Source organism: Gymnoscopelus microlampas (genome assembly GCF_963454915.1).
Source record: "Gymnoscopelus microlampas genome assembly, chromosome: 10".
In the NCBI taxonomy this organism is placed as follows: domain Eukaryota; kingdom Metazoa; phylum Chordata; class Actinopteri; order Myctophiformes; family Myctophidae; genus Gymnoscopelus; species Gymnoscopelus microlampas.
Window position 1 is genome coordinate 52419165 of NC_139947.1, and position 22736 is coordinate 52441900.

The window sequence follows — 22736 nt, forward strand, 5'->3', positions numbered from 1 at the left end:
TGTACAATGACACATATGGTGACTTGTCAAAAAATGCACAAATACTGGATACAGCATAATCATTTTGGTGGTACAGACAGGAGAGAGTGAACGTTTTGGGAATTTCTGCACCAGATCTTAGCAGGAGAAGTAAAGTCTGTGGGCTGTGAATTACTTTATAGGTTGATAAGCTTAAGTCCTGCTTACATGTTTCGCATTGGTGAAGTTGAGCAGGAAATGTTTTTGCAACTGCGTCCAAGATGCCTTTTTCTGACACTTCAAGTGGCTTCACTATGAGTTGTTGTGACATGTTCTTTCTAGATGGTACGGCCTGGTCACCACATTGGGCCTCATTCAGCAATAAATTCATAAGTTGTCTTCTTAAATTTCTTCCTAAGTGAATTCCTAAGAGAAGTCGAGTCAGATTCATGAAATGTTCTTAGGCTCTGCCTGCAGTCACACCTGTGTGTGATTGCTGCACACAGAAATCACAGGAAATCACACAGAGAAATAAAGTTGAGAGAATGAAGTGAAGAATACCTAAACTAAAGCCTAAAGATGGTGGAACACCAGACTCCAAACATAAAAATAAATAAATATTTCTGTGGAGGTACTTCTGAAGTGAACAGCAAATTATTTTATTTAATTAATGAATGTATTTTATTATTTCTCTCACATTAATCATGAATCACCACTCGATATCAATGTAAATTTGCTGAAATTAGCTGTTAAAAATGTTATCCATATTTCATGTTCAGGAGTAGCGTTAGTAGTGGATATAAAACATTTTAGTACTGAAAGCTGGTGGGTGGATATAGAGGGTCTTTAAGGTAGCAGCTGCTTGGTATGTAATGGGGTGGAAATAGGGGTGTGGTGGGTGATATGGTGGTGCAAGGAGGGGTGTAGGGGGCTGTGTGGGGTATGGGGATGGGTGTGATGGGTGGGTATAGGGGGGCTTTCAGGTAGGAAGGGGACTTGAAAATGGGGGTGTGGCGAATGTCGGGATATGGGGGTGGGGGTATGGGGGGGCGATGAGGGTGGGTTGGGTGGGGGGTTATGGGGTGGGTATGGGGCTTGGGCTTCAACTCAACCGGGTCTGTTTGGGTTAGATGCATTTGGCTGCAGACCCCCACCTGAAAATATTTTCTGCTAGGGAAATGTTTTCAAGATTTATCAAAATGTTTCGAAAATAGCCGATCTACAAGTTCAAAATTGTCTGTAATGGTACGCGTTGTGAGCTTGTAGATCAGCTATTTTCAAACAAAGTATAAAATAGGGTTAAAGTGATTAAACTGTTCCTCGTTTGCTGTGGACCCCCTGGAACAGCTTCAAGGACCCCTGGGGGTCCCCAGACCACACCTTTGAGAACCTTTTTTGCTTTAAAGATATGATAAAAATATTATTGTAACTGTAGAATTGAAGAAACTTCGAGAATTAATTATTTTTGCACAAACATATCACACTTAAGAACTCAAAGGCCACCCTAAGAGTGCTCTCTAGTATGCGTAGGTTTCTTCTTAACTTAAGAACAAATCACAGCTAAGAAAACATTTGTGAATGCCAAAATCTCTTAAAAAACTTCTTAAGTGGGTCTAAGAACAAATTTGTTCGTAAGTACGGTTCATGAATCGGGCCCATTGAGTACAAATATAAAATCCTTTTCCTTGTTATTTTAGTCTTAATGATTCCCCCAGTGGCATCCCATGATGCAGCGCTGTCCTTAATCACATCGTGCCACAGTTTCACTCCTGCTTCACTAAAACATATAACCTTAAGGGGACTAACTTTAATAAGTTGAATGAATCCTTTTACAATTGCACTTTCTGTGTCTTCATCTTCCCAGTCAGCTTTCAGTAGGCACAGAGCTGTAATCTCATCATCATGCATCCAGCTTAGTTTGCGATTTTCATGTTTGACCTTTCTCAATGGACCCGAGTTAATGCCCACTCCACTTCGATAACCAGCTATTAAAGACCTAGGATCTGCATTTACTACTGCATCGACGTAAGCACAAAATGGCCGTTTGTCCATCATTGATATCCCTAACTCCTTACGTTCTTGGCCCCTAATATATCTACTTCTCGATCTGTCCTTTGTGTGATATAGGTTGCCAGTGTAAACTATATGAAATATGCCCTCTTCGAATGAATGGAGAAGTATTTGGAAAGTCATCTCACATGAAGTGTGCAGGCAGCTGCCATTGACCGTGAGACATGGCTTGTTTGTCTGTCTAACAACAGCAGTAGAAAAGAAGTGATTAACAAAACGTAGTACACAGTACGGATTAGATTCCTTGACTTTTCTGGCAAATAGCCCTTGCCATTCAAACCTCTTAAAATGTCTACTTCCTTTTGGTCTGTAGGAGTGAAACATTTTCCAATCAGAAGCCTGCAAAGTAAAGCTAGTTCAAGGGCATCGTGTTTGAAGGGTCCTAATGTTGCACCAGGTCCCATGACACTCTGAACAGTACTAATATCTAGAGTCTGCATGTCATCCTGTTCATCTACAGGGCTCTCATGAAGTGCATGAGAGTTATTTATTTCCACAAAAGGCTCTTCGTCTTCGTCATGAAGTGCAGGGGAATGGTGATCTATTTCTATGTGAATTTCACGTTCCACAAAAGGCTGTTCATCTACAGGGCTCTCATGAAGTGCATGAGAGTTATTTATTTCCACAAAAGGCTCTTCATCTTCGTCATGAAGTGCAGGGGAATGGTGATCTATTTCTATGTGAATTTCACGTTCCACAAAAGGCTGTTCAACTACAGGGCTGTCTTGCACAACCAACTTTTCCTCCTGGTGCACAACAACTGGCTTAGGCTGTGCCTGAACACAACTATTTTTTTCTGTATATAAAATCCCCTGTATCAATGCCTCATGATTGCAAGTGGTGGATAAACACGCATAAGTAAGGGTCTTAATGTCTCGACTCTGTGAAACTCCCACACAGTCCATATGATACCAGCATCCACAGAGATTACATTCAAGCATAGCTTTTGCTGGGTCATTTGTTTTTTCACAAATGCAATAGACAGTTTTTTTAATTCTTTTTTTTGGCCTCACCCACTCATCACCTAGTGTACGTTTGGCATTTCTGTTGCCCACACGCATTTTCATGGGTGTAGCAGATGTATTAGCTTGTAGAATCTCTCCAGTTCTCTTCTCGGCTTTATCTGAATATGCACTAATATTTTTCTTCTCTGTGGTCAAGGTATCACCAATATCTGGACATTCACTATTGTCAGCTATATCCTGTATGTGTAGGCTGTTACCAATATCAACTGAACAAGCACTCGTAATAGTAGGGGCTGCTAACCACAAAAAATGGCCAAATCGTTACGCGGCGGATAAAAGCACCAAATTTGATACAGATGTCCCTTGGGTCATCCTAAAACATCCTAGAAGGGGTGCCCAAAAAAATCTTAAACAGGAAGTGAGTTATGGACAAAATTCAAAATGGCCACCTAAACTGTTGACCGTTGACTCAAAAGACACCAAAAGAATACCCCAAAAAGCATACAATTTGGCACATATGTCGCTTGGGTCATCCTAAGACATCCTAGAAGGGGTGCCCAAAGGAATCTGAAACAGGAAGTGAGTTATTGACTAAATTGAAAATGGCCGCCTACTGTTGTCGATTGACTCAAAAGACAACTAAAGAATCTCATAAAAGCATACAATTTGGCACACATGTCCCTTTGGTCATCCTAACCTAAGACATCCTAGAAGGGGTGCCCAAAAAAAAATCTTAAACAGGAAGTGAGTTATTGACCATTTTTAAAATGACCGCCTACAGTGTTATCGATTGACTCAAAAGACAACTAAAGAATCTCATAAAAGCATACAATTTGGCATACATGTCCCTTGGGTCATCCCAAGACATCCCAGAAGGGGTGCCCAAAAAAATCTTAAACAGGAAGTGAGTTATTGACAAAATTGAAAATGACCGCCTGCAGTGTTGTCGATTGACTCAACAGACAACTAAAGAATCTCATAAAAGCATACAATTTGGCATACATGTCCCTTGGGTCATCCTAAGACATCCTAGAAGGGGTGCCTGAAATGATCTGAAACAGGAAGTGAGTTATTGACTAAATTGAAAATGGCCGTGTACAGTGTTGACAGATGATGCAAAAGACACTCATAAAAAATAATCTCATAAAAGCATGACATTTGGTACAAATGTCCCTTGGGTGATCTGAATGCATCTTAAGGGGTGCCCAAAAAAAGTTTGAATAGTCTCTCAATGGAAAACACTCCTCCCCCACGGGCTGCACTGCTACAACATTCAAATCGAGCAGTTTGCCAATCTGGCATTTGGTCCAGAAGCCTGAAAGCTATGCAATCTCTACCATCTCCTGACAAATATGGATGGATTAAAGTCGCTGATTCGTGGACACCTTTATGGACACTCTTGCCAGAGGCTGCCAAAGTTTGTAGAGAACTCAAGTGTGGCTGCAAAGCTGAGCCCTTCTGTTCGAGAAAGTGTAGATGCCGGGATGCTGGGTTACCTTGCAGAGCATTATGCCAATGTGCTGGTAATTGCGAAATGGAACACATGAATATATGTAGTTACTAAACACTAATCACAAAAAAACAGTAATGATCAAGAAGAACATACATGAAAAGATAGTGTAAAACCAGCAAGAAGATGTAGAGTGCAAAATAAATAAGATGCAGAGAGTAAAATAAGAATATGCAGAGTAAGATAAGATGCAGAGTAAAATAAATAAGAATATGCAGAGTTAGATAAATAAAGAAAGAAGATTCAAAGAGTAAAATGAAAAAAATAATGCAGAAAGTAAAATAAATAAGATGATGTAGAAATGAAAACAGAAGGTAGACTACAAAATACGGCAGGTTATGCACTGCATAACCTGTCGTATTGAGTCTGCATAATATGCAGACTAGAGTTCTCAAATTCTGCCCGAACCCGAGGGTACCCGACCCGACGGGTTCGGGCCGAGCCGGGCCGAAATATATGCTAATTGGTAGGGCCGGGTCGGGCTCTCGGGTTGGCGCTGCTGCTGGGGATTTTTTTTTCTTTTTTTTTCCCAATAATAATGATTCTGTTCTGTCAATCTGTCTTTGTGTATTTATTTATTAATAATGAACAGCAGTGCTGTCAGTGTGTTGTGTTGTGTTGTGTTGTGTTGTGTTGTGTTGTGTTGTGCACTTGTGCTGCGCTCTGACTGGACTGATTGGGCTGGGAGAGAGAGAGAAAAGAGAACAGCAGCACGCGTCGCGCTGTTGCGCAGCAAAGTCTGTCAGACTGAGTGAGGCTGAGGGCGCCTGATTTATACTTCATTGCAATCTGGTGTTGCGCACAAAAAAAGACATTCAATCTACAAACCCACTGAGGTCCACAATGCATCATGAGCTAACACTTTTTTAACTTGTAGATCGTTTTTTTAAAAGGGCCATAAATCACACAGTGCGCAGAGAGGATGATGGGGGGCGTGTCCGACTCAGGTTAACAGCAGGTCAGCCAGAGGGGCGAAGAACTTTAGACGGAGAAGATGGATGCTAAATCAGTAAAAAGAAAACTTGCGACAGGAGAATTGAGTCTATCTACTAACGAGGCTGGGAAGGCCAAAGCATGGGAGAGATTTAAATTGGTCGTGAACTCCGAGGGTAAGGTGTTGGACTTCACCCAGTGCACAAAGTGCAAACAAGTGCTGGCCTACAACAGCAAGACCACGGGTACATCCACCATGAATCGACACATAAAGGATTCGTGCTCTGCCTCTGGAACATCAACAACACCATCAGGCTCAGGGCAGCAGTCAACAATGGCCACATTTGTGACAAGAAGTGCCGAGACTGTACCTCTAAAACTGAAACAAGCGGTGACACAAAAGTGTGTCTCTTTTTGTGCAAAGGACATCAGGCCATTTTATATTGTAGAAGGCGATGGCTTCATGGAATTAGCCCAGGAGCTAATTAACGTCGGGGCCACGCACGGTAAAGTACCAGCCAGCTCCGTTATCCCATGCGCCAACACCATAGCCACACACTGCAGGCCCTTGGCTGAGGAGAAACGGGGAGTCTTCACAGACCAAGTGAAAACTCATCTAAAAAAGGCAATGTAATGTAGGAATGTCAACTGACATGTGGACAGATGATTTCCGAAAAATTATTTATCTTGCCATTACCTGCCATTTTGTAACGGAAGATTTCCAATTGATCGGAAAAAATCTGACCACAGCCATGTTCCCATTGGAATTGAAAAAGACGGGGGACAACATTAAACGGGAGATAATGACCAAGCTCCTGGTGAACAAGTTTGGATTTGAGCCAATTTCCCTGAGCAAAATTGTTTGGGTCACTGACCAGGGGTCAAATATGATCAAAGCCTTGCAGTCCTACACCAGACTTGACTGCCAGGATCATGTCCTTAATACGGTCTTGAAGCATGGCCTGGAGCATGACGCCGCACTTGTTGCAAATGCCCCTGACATCGCTGAAACCCTAACTGCAGCGAGGGCCCTAGTGAGGTAGGCTTTGTTTGTTTGTTTATTATACTGTTACTATAATTATAGCACTAATGACTACGATACTAAATTAGGCTATTATAGGCTACTTTTCGTTTTCTTCTCAGGTTATTATAGGCTATGTAGGCTATGTGTTACACAATTAAAAAGCAAATTAAAATGTGCGTAATTTGCGTGTTCCGTTTTTTTATTTGTTATTATTGTATTACACTGTCTAGGTATGTCAAGCAGTCGGGATTAGCAGCGCAGCTGACTAAGACCCTGCTGCAGGTGGCGGAGACAAGATTCAGCTCTGTATACATGTGTCTGAAGTCCATTCAGGATGTATACAAAGAGCTGAGCGACAAGCTGGAGTCTCGGGGAGAGGCTGAGCGGAGCTGAGTGGAAAAGGTGGGCCCTGACACGCTGGCATTTCTCGTGTCCTTCCTCCAGCCCTTTTGGGACGCACAGCGGGAACTGGAGGGGGACAAATACCCCACTCTCCAACTTGTCTGTCTGTGGAGAGAAAGACTGAGGAGGCACTGTGGTCCCAACACACAAGACGCACCACAGCAAGCTTTTGTGCGCCAGCGACATGCGCAGTGGCTGGAAAAGAAATTGGAGATTACAGCTCTCCACAAGGCTGCAACTTTTCTGTGGCCAAAATTTAACCAGTTGCGCATGCTGTCGGCTACTGAAAGGGCCACCGTTCACGAATATGTGAAGTCCCGCCTAGCCACACGACCACCAGAGGAGGAGGAGGAGACAGTGGTGGTGGTTGAAGAAACTGGAGAAGAGGAGGGGGGCGAAGAAGAGGAGGCTGGTGGAGATGCTGCTGCTCCAGAGCCTCCAGCTCCCAAGAGACCACGTCAGTTTGACGAGTGGGAGAACCGCTTTGGAGCAGATGATGAAACTGAGGAGGATGAGGTGGAGAGCTACATTCGCCAGAGGCCAACCATGACTGACGAACGGGATCTGCTGGGCTGGTGGGAAAAAAACACCACAGCATATCCCAGGCTTGCTAAATTGGCACGGAATGTTCTGGGTGTCCCGGCCAGCAGCAGCAGCAGTGAGAGGGTCTTCAGTGCGGCAGGCCGCACTACCGAGGAGAGGAGAACACGCCTAAGCCAAACACTGTGGATGCATTGTTGTTCCTCCACGGCAATAAGTAGCCTTAGCCTAACTATTGTGTCTTAATTTGTACAAGAAAAGGACTGATCAACGATCGGTGTGCACTGCAGTTTGTGTGTGTTGTGTGTGTGATTTAACTATTTTATAGAAGTGCTATTTATATCTTTATTCAGACAGTATTCACTTTATATTTTGCTTCTACTGTTCTTGTTCACTTTAAGTCAGAAACACGGTTTCTGTTATTTTGTTTTGTTTCATTCCTTTTATTTTTGGCTGCTATCAGAAACTCGGTTTCTGTTATTTTGTTTTGTTTAATTCCTTTTATTTTTGGCTACTATCAGAAACTCGGTTTCTGTTATTTTGTTTTGTTTAATTCCTTTTATTTTTGGCTACTATCAGAAACTCAGTTTCTGTTATTTTGTTTTATTTAATTTGTTTCATTTTTGTCTGCTAATGTTTATTGAAAATTAAAGCCCGGCCCTAACTGGGCCCGACTGGGCCAGCCCGAGGCCCGGCTCGGCCCGAACAATTCTCCTCATTTTAAGCCCGAAAACCCGACAAAACCCGAGAGAAAAAAAAAAAAAAAAAAAAGATTGCCAGTGTGGGCAGCGCCACCACGGTAGAAATTTATTTTTCAAAATGCATAGTACAGTAATTGATTACATGTACTTAGTTACTTTCCACCACTGTATAAATGTCTTTTTCGAAATGCATGTATGTCTTTCATAAAACATTAAATGCGAGGATCTTATTTTGAAGGCAAGCGAAACCTTATTGTTGCCAGCTCAAAAACCGGATGTCCTATCGTTGCTGACGGAACGGAGCTCAGGCAGCGACCCTCCCAGCTCCCCATCCTCCCATCCCCGCAGCTCCCCTCCCCTCTCAGTCTTCATCTGTGATTACATATGTCTCTGTCTGTAGGGCATACTTGCACACCTAAACACCGATGCTCGACACAGTAGTTGTTTTAATTTTCTGTGACACAAGCAAGACGTTTTAAATTAAAAGGGAATACCGCAAATTCTAGAAAAAAAGACAGAAATAAATACTGTTGCAAACATGTACCTTTCTTTACTCTTCTACAAGCATAGTTCTAATATACCAAGCTCCCATCTATCTCAGTGTCTGTGATGTGTCAATTATATTAGTATTATTATTATGAACTTTGTATCTTAGTCCCTTATGTATTTAGACCTTCACAATTGCCAAGGAGTAGTGCAGTGCATAGCATGTACAGTAGGAGATATGAACTGTAGTTTAGCCACATACATGTATACAGTTGACATCATACCTAACATGATTACACCGAAGTTTAAAATCAATATTAAACCTGTAGGATAACACAGTGTCTGTCCATTTCTCAAACTAAACTATATCAATAGAAGAGGGGCACAGGCACCACAACCTAATACACCACCACCTGGCTCATCATCTGTTTCACCTCCTACATCTCCTCCACAACCTAGTATCCCACCTGGTACGTCATCTCCTCCACCAACTGGGCAGCTGTACTGGTGTACCTGTACCAACTGCAGGCACATGCCATTAGACATTGAGAAGAAGTGTTGTGGCATGGATCGTGAGAGCTGCATCAGCCGCACAGTCCACATGGAGACTCTGTGTCTGGAAGAGGCTCACCTGCGCTTGAATCGCCAGCTACGCAACGAGTAGGCTACATTGCACTGATCGATCCACAAGACCCAGGCAATGACAACAGGGAGTACTGCTATGCAGCCTATAGACAGTACATCCTATGGCAGCATGGGAACTTGGGGGTAGGCAATCGGCGAGTGATTCCCTCCTGTGTGGTTTGGCGCATCAGATCAAAGTTACCTGATCCAAATAATGTTTACACTGGTTACAAACCGAATACTCTGTAAGCCCCCCGCCCCCGCTCAAGACTTATATTTTTGGGGTGTTCTTTCTGGTTTGTAAATTAGTTTTACTTTGTCCTATACTTTTGTGTGTGTTGTAGTTTAGATTTTTTCCCTAAATAATCTGCTCTTTTTTTATACTTTTACATTCTTATTTCACACTGCATTATTATACAACTGAAACGATACAATGCCTGCACTGTTTCCTGATGGAAACCATTGTAATGGCCCCCTTGTGAATTTATTATTGTGCAATATAGTGTGTATTAGTTTAGTATTTTTTTTTATTGTAAGATTTGCACTACCTTCTCAATACAATGTTTACAGTAATTTGGACCGTTTTCCTAAAGCAGTGGTTCTCAAAGTGGGGTCTGCGTAGTGTGGAGGTTCCAGAGGGTACCCAGGAAAATGTGTTACTATAGCATCAAAGTCATTTGAGGTTGAGTGATTCCCTAAACACAATTTGAGACAATACAATACCTGTACTAGTTTCTGAAAAAAAACATTATAATGACCGCCTTTGTGAAAATGTTATTGTGCAATATAGTGTGGTTTAGTATATTATTTTATTGTTTTTTTTGTTCTTTTTTTTGGTATTTGCACTAACTTTGCTATCCAATGTTTACAGTCATTTAGACAGTTTTCCTAAAGCAGTGGTTCTCAAAGTGGGATCTGGATAGGTTCCAGAGTGTCCCCAGCAAAATGTCCTACTATAGCATCAAAACCATTTGAGGGTGAGGGGTTCCCTAACCAAAAACATCATTAATCATTTCATTTTTTCATCTTGAAAACGACTGTCCTAAAGGATCAACGTTGTCCGCTGATGTTACATGTAACACTGTTTTTGCACAGTTCTATGAACCTTGTCCCACCAACATTTTAATGCTCGTACTTATATATAACAAAATGATAAAAAATAAAACTTTTCTTTCCTTCAAGATAACTTATATCGTCACTATGTCATGTTTAGGTAGTTCACAGACCAAAAAAGGTTTTTTTCTTCAAGAAACCTTATATTTGAAATATTTCCTGTAATGACTTTATATGTCCATTGTTTCCTCTTTATTGTTTATGTTTACAGGTGTACCATAACCATATTTTTGGTCCTGTTTAGCTCAGGACTTGTACTGAAAAATACCTCAACACATGTGATTTACATTCACTGTATAAATAATTTCTTACATTTGATATTTCTACAGTTGTGGAATAAAAACTATTGTAATTATTGCTATTGCAATAAAAAAGCAACGTACATTTTTAAGTAATAGTACTTTTTTAAATTTCAATGTGTTTGGTGATGTCAGAATCACAGTCAATCTAGGAAAAAAAAGGCTATTTTTGTACACTATATGACGAAAATGCAAGGTGCTGTTTGACAAACAATGGCATAGCCCAGGGGTATTCATAAGGGGTCCGACAAAGATTTCTTAGGGTTTTTTTTTTTCTCTTTTCAATGAACAACTTCAAACCTAGCACCTCTACTGTGAAGGGTACATTGTCTAAAAATAGCAGATCTGCAAGCTCTCTACCTCGCAGATCGGCTATTTTGTAGAGGCTAACATGTAATTGAGAAAGCATGTTATGTAGACAGATACAAGGCCATTTTTATAACTGACATCCAACAGTGTGTATAGTTTAAATGTACAGATTATTGGGGTTTAAATGTATTGGTAAAATGATGATAGGTTCTTGATTTACCTATGATCCTAGATTTTGTTTTCTATGCAATGGATGTATTACCGTGTGATTTCATTGTATACTGTAAGTAGTTCTGGGTTAAGAGTGTCTACTAAATGATTAAAATGTGTATGGTAGACCAGATGCAAAAAAAGTTCTTTATAATTATTGTCATTATTGATGGTGGTCTTTTCCTGGCTCCCGACGTTTCAGATTGTGTGAACAGATCGTAGCCTGCATATTTTCACACTAAACAAAGCCTCTACACTTGTTATATACATGTAATATTCCATCACTTGTGGAATAAATACTCTTGTAAGCATCAATATAAGCATGACATTTCAAGAAATAAGCAAAGGTAATTTTTAATGAACATCATTTTTTTTATCTCTATGTGTTCAGTAATGTCAAATAACGTAGTAGAATCACAGTCAATCATGCATGCCAATGACAAGCAAATACACACATATATACACACATATACCAGACTTGGGTATCTACAGCAATTAGCAGTACCACGATCTACAAGTTTGTATATCTGGTATTTTCAGGGCAATGATACACCAGGAATGGTGACGCTTGTGAAATTGGTCCAATGTGAATTAGAGTTATCAAAGTTGTCAGGCAGTGATAATGGAAATGTGATATTACGCATCTGTATATTACGGGAGCTCAAGGGGGTCCTCAGTGATACAACTCTTTTTTGAGATGGGAATTTTTCTCCTTTTTTTTTACATTAGCCACTTGAACCCTAGCATCAATATTCTGAAGGAACATTATCCAAAAATAGCAGATCTACAAGCTCAGTACCTCGCAGATCACCTTTTTTGGGGTAAATAAGTTGGTGTAGAGGGAATAAAGAGAAAGCTTTCAGGTTTTAACTGGTTAACTGATTGAAAACACACATTAAAATGAATACAACACTGACGATTATGCTGTGTAACAAGTCTATGAAACACTCTATGAAACATATGCAAAGGTTTAATCTGCAACAATTTTCTTTTATAATATGTAGTGAGGGTCCCTGCTTCCTCTCTCTCTCAGCTAGGGGGTAATTGGTTTGACATAAGGTGCTAGATAGTGACACATTCAGTAAGTCCTCTTTGTTGTCATAACTTTAAAAAATGTCGATAACAGCATGTTATATACACTAGATACACTAATAAAGGCCATGGCCACCTTGGTGACAGGCAGTGGTCAGTCGGATGGTAGCCTGGTAGATGTTTTTAAGAAACATGATGGTTTTGCCCTTGAAATGATGGTGGTCTTTTCCTGGCGCCGGTCGTTTAAGACTGTGTGAAGAGATTGTAGGCTGCAAATTCTTTGGATCGCCTTCTACGTGCCGTTGATGTAGCTTCTTCATTTGTTGACATGAAATAGGAATTTCAGTCATTAGCACATTGACATACAGCATAGCTTCGAATGAATGTTACGGAAAAGTCAATTAATTTTACAAAAAATACCTGTCCTCTCTTGAGCTGCATCTCGACCAGTTCCGCTACAGGTGGTGGTGGAATGGGGGGTAGAAGTCCCAGACGTCTGGGATCCTCTGGCCTGTTTTTTCTCACATGTGGTAGTCCTTTCTTCATCTCCAGCCGAGCACGAACAATGGCTTTTTGAAGGTCCGGGATGTAGGCATATCGCTTCTTGGCCTTATATGTGTAGCCTGGGTGCCAGCCTGCTTCGCTGCGTTCGGTGGACTTTTTTTCTCTCTCCGCTTCTAAGTCTGGAATGCCCCCGATTGACTCGTCTTGCAGAACTACACAGGAACTACACAGGAACTACACAGGAACTACACAGGAACTACATATGTTACGTTAGGCAACGTCGTTGCTGATTGGATGTTGTTCAAACGAATGACGAATCAAAACGATCACACCGTTTTTTTTGTCCCGCCCCGCACCACAGACCAATCAGAAGCCACGGTAGGTTTCGAACCTTGGCTGCTGTGTCCCGCCTCCTGGAGATAGGAGGCATTCCAGACTGAGAAGCGCAGAGAGAAAAAAAAATCCGCCGAACGTAGCGAAGCAGGCTGGCACCCAGGCTATTATATGTGTACATGCTCCAATGCTGAGACTCCTTGTTCCACAACCTGCCATTGCTAAAAATGTTGTACAATGTTACGTGTCATCGAGATGTCAAGTGTAATCATACAGCACTATAGTTTTTAAAGACACATACTGGTGCATTCGAAAGGAATATGTTTCAAAAGTTTTTATTTCCCCTTTGTGTTTTGGTTGAATTGGTAGTCTGTGGTTGTGCTGGTTGTAGTCGAGGGCTGCCAACAAAGTCCTTGCACCATAGGCCGGTGGGTCAAAGGAGAATGGCTTGCTGGCATACATCAGCATGTGTGAATGAAATCCCTCTAGATCAGCGGTTGTCCTGTGACAGCGACACAAAACACATCTTTAGTCAGAGCAATTACATTGTTTATTATATTTCTTTACTTTTATTTTTTCAAAACTAAAGTTTAAATCTTGACTGGTGAGCTGTAAATAACATCCACAATGTAACAACTAACCTGAAATTGAGGTACTTTGGCACATTTTTTATCCAACAAGGATTGAGGATGGCTTCTTGCAGTGCTCGGTGGGCTGGAGAACCAGAAACAATCCAAGGCTTCACGGGAAACTCATCCTCGGGTATGGGCTCGTGTAAGCAAGCCCCAAAACTCCATTCATGCCTTCCTGTGACATGGTAAAGCAAGCCACGCCAGAGACCCTGAAAGCCCACACAATGACCAACATGTATTAGGCATTATTATTTGGATGTTTTATTTGAAGCAACACAACAAAGAAATTGACTCATGTTAATTCATATAATAGATAATACAGACTAGTTGTACTGTCAATGGTCAGTAAAGGGCAGTGCAGTCTTTATAGAGTGTGAGCATGCACAGACAGTCAGTCTTGGTTGTCTTGAATGGATGTATACTGTAAGTTCAGACATCTAACATGATAACTGTGATTCAATATTCACACTGGTTGTTGACAAATTATACAACATTTATCACAAGACCACCTCATAATTGGAATGGTATTAAATCATTGTCCCGTCTAGACTAGTCAAATTGGTTATCAAAGTGGACATCAAGTCCCCTATTTTATACTTTGGCTAAATTAAAAAATGACAGATATACAAGTTCAAAGCTCTATGAGCTTGAAGAGCTGCTATTGGTGACGAAAAGACTGGCAAAAGGTATTTTGAATAGGGGGGCGGGGGGTGCACAGCCAAATACATATCAGTGTTAGGGTTCCTTGACAAGGAAAGGTTTGAGAACCACTGGTCCACACACTGATAGTTTGCTTTGCACTGCACTTGAGCACTACTTTCAATCTCCACCAAATAGAGCAGATCTACCAGATCACAAGGTGTCACTTATGGAGCTTGGAAATTATATTTTTGTTGCTAATATTGAACACACAATATGGAAACCTGTGTTATAGTGGAAAACTCTGAACAAAACAGCAAAGTATGGTAATGGCTTTGAGTATAGATATTGGGCCTCATGCAGCAATAAGTTCCGAATGTTTCCTCTTACATTTCTTCCTAAGTGAATTCCTAAGAGAAGTTGAGTCAGATTCATGAAACGTTCTTAAAAGGCAGAATTGTTCGTAACTATGTTCTTGATGATGATGAATCCCAATCCTCGTAACTTGAAGGGGTGTGCCAGTTCATCCGAATTACCATAGGGAGCCGCCCCACCAATCCCCATATAAGGCATGACTGCGTGGCTCTGCCTGCAGTCACACCTGTGTGTGATTGCTGCTCACAGAAATCACAGGAAATCACACACAGAAATACAATTGAGAGAATGAAGTAAAGACTACCTAAACTATGGTGGAACAGACTCCAAACATAAAAATAAATTCATTAATATTTATGTGGAGGTACTTAAGTGAACAGCAAATTATTTTATTTAATTAATGAATGTATTTTAATATTTCTCTCACATTAATCAACATATCACCACTAGACATCAATGTACATTTGCTGAAATTAGGTGTTAAAAATGAACATATTTCATGTTCAGGAGTAGCGTTAGTAGTGGATATAAAACATTTTATTACTGAAAGCTGGTGGGTAGATATGGATGGTGAGGAAGAAGTTATATGGCTGCTTATATCTAACCTTTATATTATACCATCCCTTATAATACTTCTACAATACATTATGATATGTGTCAGCTTGTAAGAGCCTAGATGTCTCCACTAAGCCTAATATCTATTGTTTTGGTACAGCCTATCTTGTTATAGTTCAGTTTGTCCTTCAGGCTGCCTGAGTATAACTATAATCTCTGCCTTTTGCTCGGGGCAGAACTACCGTACCACTGACATGAGTGTTAATGTACTTCTGACCATGATATCATGTACATAAAGCATAACCACCACCACCTAGAATATTGTCTCGACTCCCATGTGATTGCTGATTGATCCAGAATTCCACGACAGTTCTTAGCGTCACGAACAGGATTCCTAACCCGTTTGGCAGATCCTCCAACAAACAGAGAAGGAGTCCGCAGCTGCAAATCAAGGTAAGGTTTGGCCTTCCCTCCTCTCTCTGTTTTGTTTGGAGTCTGTACACGGTATGGAATCATTTATTTAAATTATACTGTCATAAATGGAGGAATTCTAAACTTTTCCAAATTTCATATGATAGAAGAGTCAAACAATAGTCTAAGGAGTTATTGTGTGTTGCTAAATATTGTTTTAAATGTGTGTTGTTGTTTTATAAATGTTAATCGTTTCATGAGTAAGAGAGTATTGTAGTAAGAAGAACACGTTTTAATTTGTTTAAAGGAAGTGTGAAGCTAAGGCCTATAAGAGTAAGATAATATCTATTATTAATATTCTTATCATTATTTCTAATCATTGTTAAATTGTTATAGTAATAATAAGCGAGGACCCGGGATCTTGAGAGTATACAAGGTTCACTAAATTCAGATACATTTTAGTACAGGTAACAAAGGTGTTAGGACCTGAAAAATATTTAGATTAAAAGTACCCAGTAAGCAGGACAATCAGTGAAGCCTGCGTAAATAGAAAATTAGATTAAAAGAGTTCTAGAAAATACGCAATAATGTACAAGGAATAAATTAGAGCCTACGTACCCAAAATGTAAGTGTAGTAAATAGTTTGTTCTACAATACTCCACTGAATTCATACTTTTAGCAACTTTCATGTCGATTTGATAAAATGCTGCCTTTAATTGTTGATTGGATGTGATAAATAGTTGATTGTCATTCACAATTGTTACTTTGGTTAATGTTCTAGTGACATTACAGATTAAGGAAGGGTGCTACAGCAGAGCAAGATAAAGAGTGAAGAATACAGTTTATCAATTAACAGATAGTTGTTCAGTATATCTTTTCAGTAATTTTTGTCGTTGTTGTTATTGTTCTTATTGTTGTTGTCTGTTGTTTGTTGTTGTGGTTATTGCCTCGAGGTGAAAGTCTGTGTGGTTCCTTATAGACGTGTGTACCTAAATATAGCGAGCAGGTGTAAGCTCCTTTGGACTTCTTGGGGGGAATCCGTTATGGATCCCCGAATCCTTTGTGGATCCCTATATTGAAGTATATGTACCTAAATGTGACTACCTGAAGTACTGAAATAGTGAAAGGTGAGATCTTTTGTGGTAGAGTCTATGTGGTTCCTTATAGAAATAAGTACCTAAATAGAGGTGCAGGTTAGATCTTTGTGACTACCTGAGGAGCAGGTTAGATCTTTGTGACTACCTGAGGAATTTCTGTGTACAGGTCAGATCTTTGTGACTACCTGAGGAATTCTGTGTGTCCAGGTGAGATCTTTGTGACTCCCTGAGAATATAAGTTGCAGGTGAGATCTTTGTGACTCCCTGACAATATATGAACAGGTTAGATCTTTGTGACTACCTGAGGAATTCTGTGAATATATGTGGATCAGGTTAGCTACCTGAATGTGAAAGGTGTGAGATTCTGTATGAACTACCTGAAGTACTGAAATAGGTATATTTAGTATATCTTTCAATAGGTACAGTAGAGTATGTGGCTCCCAGGTTTAAGCTAGATTCAGTATATCTTTCAATAGGTAGAGTCCGTGTGGTTCTTTATTGAAGTGTGTACCTAAATATAGCGAGCAGGTGTAAGCTCCTTTGGACGTCTTGGGGGGAATCCGTTATGGATCCCCGAATCCTTTGTGGATCCCTATATTGAAGTATATGTACCTAAATATGGTAGAGTCTATGTGGTTCCTAATTGAAGTATGTACCTAAATATGTGTGCAGGTGAGATCTTTGTGATTACCTGAGGAATTCTATGTGAATCAGTATAGGAAATTATGTGTGAATCTATGAGAGTGAGTATAGTGAAATGAGTAAATGAGTGAATGTAGATTTTGTGATCTGTGTGAATGCCCCACTACTGCAGAGTTTCTGTGTAGGTCCCAGTGAATGTGAGTGTCTCTGTGTGGATGAATATGTGTATGTGTGAAGTTGAAATAGATAGATACAGGAATTTTGTTGATTTTTGTTGTCGATTATAAGACTCTGTGTGGTTTATACCATTCTCCATGTCGTGGTGCACCATGACATGTGAGGCAGTGCTGTTTGAATGAGACAGAGAGAGAAAGAGAGAGAGAGAGAGAGAGAAATTGATGATGAGAGAGATCAAGTGCTGCAGTATATGGCAATATTTACATTCATGCCAATGAAGCTATTTGTAATGAATTGAATTGAGAGGTGTGATTAGTTTTACCATTGTAGTTCTGTTGAGACAAGACTTGTCCGTAATCATTCATTACTGTTAAATAGCCCTTTTGTTGTTTGATATTATGATTTTAAGAAATACTCAATGTTAAAGAGTGTTACATTTTAAACAAGTGTGATCTTATCTTAAGCATTGTTTAAGTGAATAGTTATTATTGAATAAGTGTTTGAAGTAAGACTTATATTTGAAGTAAGAAAAATTGTTAAATCATTATAGTAATTGTCCGATGGTGATCTAATCTTAAGTGTTGGTGGAAGAAAATAGTTATCATTGAAAAGTGTTTGAAATAAATCTTGTAGTTTGAAGTAAGAGTTAATTGAATCTGTCGTATTAAACAATGAAATATTTAGTTTCAACATGGCCAACACAGCTGGTTAGGACCCAAAACTTTCCCAGTAGTCAAATAGTGAGACAGAGAGATACAGAGTTGTTGTGCAGGAAGAGATAAGAGACCTGGTAAGAAAACCTTTAGTTTGAAGTTAAGTGAGACAATTCCAGAATATACAAGATGCACTATAACATACATTTTGATGCACCAAGCATGCCAAGTTTGAAGTAAATCAGTGACAGTGCGGGAAATATTTTCCACTACATTATTTTCTTTTTTACATAGTAAGTTGTTAAGTAAGCCTTGCCCAACTACAGTATGAGGCCCATAGGGTAGGAGCCTATCTCCTGTTTCCTTAGTGTGAGCCAGTTTTGATGTACAAGTACACCCCCTGGACATGATGCTAGTATGACATGATGTGCCAAGTAGGGAGGCATTGGGTCCCATGTTTAGAGGTTTTTGGTATGCCCTAGCCGGGGATCAAACTCTGCCCTCCCAATCTCAGGGCGGACGCACTAACTGCAAGGCCATTGCAAGGAGACGTCAGTTCACTGATAAGATGATAATTATGATATTTTAATAGAGGACTCACGGCGTACAAATACAGTAATTGTGCTTAACGAGTAAAATGATGTAGAAGTGAAACATTGACAACTAAATCTTGGTGAAATCTGAAGCTTTTCTAAAAATAAATAACTAAGTGTAGTGACCAATATTCTTAATAATTTTGTTGTGAGCTTGTAGATCAGTTAACTTCTCTATTAAATAAATAAATACATAAATAATGTACTGTGCCCAAAACAGGCGAGATCCTTTATACTTGTATCGGCTTGTAGATCTGCTATTTTTGTTACATTTTATGACCAGTCTGCAAATATGTTGTAACTATGATCTGTAAACCCAAATTAGGGACACTAAACTATGTTGAAAGTGACAAGTTATGCACACCAACTGCGTCAGCTCAAGCAATTATTAGTATGGTCTTTAAGGTAGCAGCTGCTTGGTATGTAAAGGAGGTGGAAATAAGGGTGTGGTGGGTGATATGATGGTGCAAGGAGGGGTGTAGGGGGCTATGTGGGGGGTATGGGGATGGGTATGACAGGTGGGTATAGGGGGGCTTTCAGGTAGGAAGGGGACTGGAAAATGGGGGTGTGGCGAATGTCGGGGATATGGGGGTGGGGGTATGGGGGGTGATGAGGGTGGGTTGGGTGCGGGGTTATGGGGTACAGTAGGTATGGGGCTTGGGCTTCAACTCAACCGGGTCCGTTTGGGTTAGATTGTAATTTCAGACCCGTCTCAAACATTTTCATGTCAAGGACCCCCAAATTGACATGCATTTGGCTGCAGACCTCCACCTGAAAATATTTTCTGCCAGGGAAAATGTTTCAAGATTTATCAAAATGTCTCGAAAATAGCCGATCTACAAGCTCAAAATGGCCAGTAATGGGACGTGTTGTGAGCTTGTAGATCGGCTATTTTCAAACAAAGTATAAAACAGGGTTAAAGTGATTAAACTGTTCTTCGTTTGCTGTGGACCCCCTGAAGAACCCCTGGGGTTCCCCAGACCACACTTTGAGAACCACTGATCTAAAGATATGATACAAATATTATTGTAATTTAAATCCTACATTATACAACTGTCACTGCAAAAAAAACAAGGTTTCCGGCTATGAAAACCGATGAATATGAGATGTAAACTCAGAGAATTTACAAGAATTTACAAGAGTTTTCCACTCGGAAAACTCAAAGTTTTGTAGGTCGGTAAACTCCTGTATGGTACCAAATTAAGTATGCGTGACCCCCTGCTGGGGTTGCTGCCAGAAAATCACACCTTCAGCCCTGACCTAGATTTCCACAATTTGGTAGGGGGGAGATCCCCCCTCCCTATCTCGAGTAATGCTACTGAGCATGTGCAATAAGCCACGTATGATTGGCTGTGACGTAGGTGGGCATCCCGCCCTCATTTTGGGGGTCACATTGTGTGGGGGGGGGGGGGGGGGGGGCTCACAAGGTGACCCCCCCCCTTATTTTATTTATATATATTTATTTATATATATATATATATATATATATATATATATATATATATATATATATATATATATTTATTGATATGTTATGTATGCATTTATTTAGTTATATACACACACACACACACACACACACACACACACACACACACACACACACACACACACACGCACACATATACATACATGATTCTGAAAACAAATAGGCAACAATCTCAGTCAGGTAAATTGTGTTTATTGATAAAAAAAAAACATATGAATATATATATATTTTCTTAAAGCGAACATTTGTTACTCAAATCTTTGTTTCTGGGGATTCTACAAATATCTTCTAAAACAGTAAAAAAAAAAATCCCCAGGGGTCCTTGAGGGGGTTCCAGGGGGTCCCCAGCTAAATGATGGATAGGAACCAAATGGACCCATATGGGTCTGTAACTCTGAGAGTGTACAAATGGAACCAAATGGACCCTTACGGGTCTGTAACTCTGAGAGTGTACAAATGGAACCAAATCTGCTCCAAAATCGTGGAAAATTTGTGCAAATCTTTGAATATATATATTTTCTTAAAGCGAACATTTGTTACTCAAATCTTTGTTTCTGGGGATTCTACAAATATCTTCTAAAACAGTAAAAAAAAAAATCCCCATCTCCAAATGTTTTTTTCCAGGGACCCCCAGAAGTTGTACAAAACTCCCACAAAGGGGACAATAATAACAAAAAGAAATTGTAGTTCTGTCTCTCAGGCAGTGTCTCGCTGAACGGCCTCTCTTGTCTTTGGAGTCCCTCCACCAAACTGGACAACTTAGTTACTGTGTAAGAGAGCTAAAAATGAGCTGTTCTGTGCCAGTGTGTCTCGCCGCACGCGGTGGTGATGAAGGGAACGCGGGTCTCTTCGGTTGTCTTTCCTCTCCTGAAGCACCTGGCATAAAGCAGAAAGCTCCTCATCTCTCTCGGGTGGAGATGAAACAATCCACACCGCCCGTCCATCTACGATGCCGTCCTCTTCATCTGGGCCTGCGTGCGCCCACACGGCCCTTTCTCCATCAGACTCCAGACATGCAGTCCTGGTGGTTATCAACTGTAAAACATAGAATAGCAATTAAATTATGTATTACATTACCATTATTACAGGAACACAGAATGTAAAACAAAAAAACATCTTACAAACAGTTCCAATATAACTTACCCTCAATCTTCTCTGTCGGCTCTTCATTGAGGCATTCATCTTTTTCTTCTGGTCAGCATTCTCTGGTTGGTCCAGGCGATGGCTTCTTCTCAGAGACTCAAAGAGAGTCCTGCAAGCCGCTGAAATACAAGGAAAACACAATTAGGATCCATTTAGTTGTTTATCTACACAAACAACACAATTCCACATCTACACTGCTCTAAAAGAGAACCTACATGTGACTGCAATGTTTAACTGGCCCCAGTAAAAGTCTAAAAAGCAGTATATGTTAGTTGACTTGATTCCAGAGAAGCCAGTTTCAGAGTGCAGACTGCAGACTGTAGACACCTCCACCCCACCCCCGACCTGTTCAAAGCCTCCATCAAAACCTAGCATTTAAGCTTTTGAACTGTATGTGAAAGGCTAACACAATTACCTACTTAGATAAAAATAAAACAAATCAATAAATATGTTGTAGCACATGTAAAAGTTTCAGCTAATAGCTTAGCTAGCATACTATAATAATTCAACCAAGACAAGCAGGAAGAATACCCAAACTGAGCAGCATAAAACAGCATGAAAATAAAGTTTAGCTTGTGTTTAGCTTGATGTAAACAAGCCATAGGCTTTTTGGGGTTTAAAATCCTCTTAGCAGACCTTGTATTGAACTGTAGGTTACTTGCTCTTTTTTTTTAGCAAACTGCTAATAAAGTATTCAATCAAAATCAAACAAAGGAATACACAATAATCTATAACTTAAAGAGATCTGTACAGCATGTAAATCCACTTACTTTCTTAGTTTTCACTCCTCTCTGCTTGGCTCCTTTTCTGATTTGAATTTGGTGAACAAAGGGACTCAATGGGGTCCTGGAAGGGCCCAAATAAGGACCTTTAGCTGTCCTGAGAAATGCCTGACCAAATAAACAATAAATAAATAACAATAAAATACTAACTGAATACTAAATACAATGGGCTTGCCTGTCTTAAGGTAAATGTGTAATAATGCATAAAAGCAAACATCACCAGCCTTTATCAACATAACCTGTGCTGCTGTAAATGAACACCCGTCTCTCTCTCTCTCTCTCTCTCTCTCTCTCTCTCTCTCTGTCTCACACACACACACACACACACACACACACACACACACACACACACACACACACACACACACACACACACACACACACACACACACACACACACACACACACACACCATCCCCCTTCACACCTCAAGCAAGCTCGCTTGCTTAGGCTACTCCCCTGTCTGTCTTTGAGTGTCTTCCCACAGGTCCTGCAGGCTGGGCATTGGGTTTTCTGAAAAACTTGTGTCCAAAAC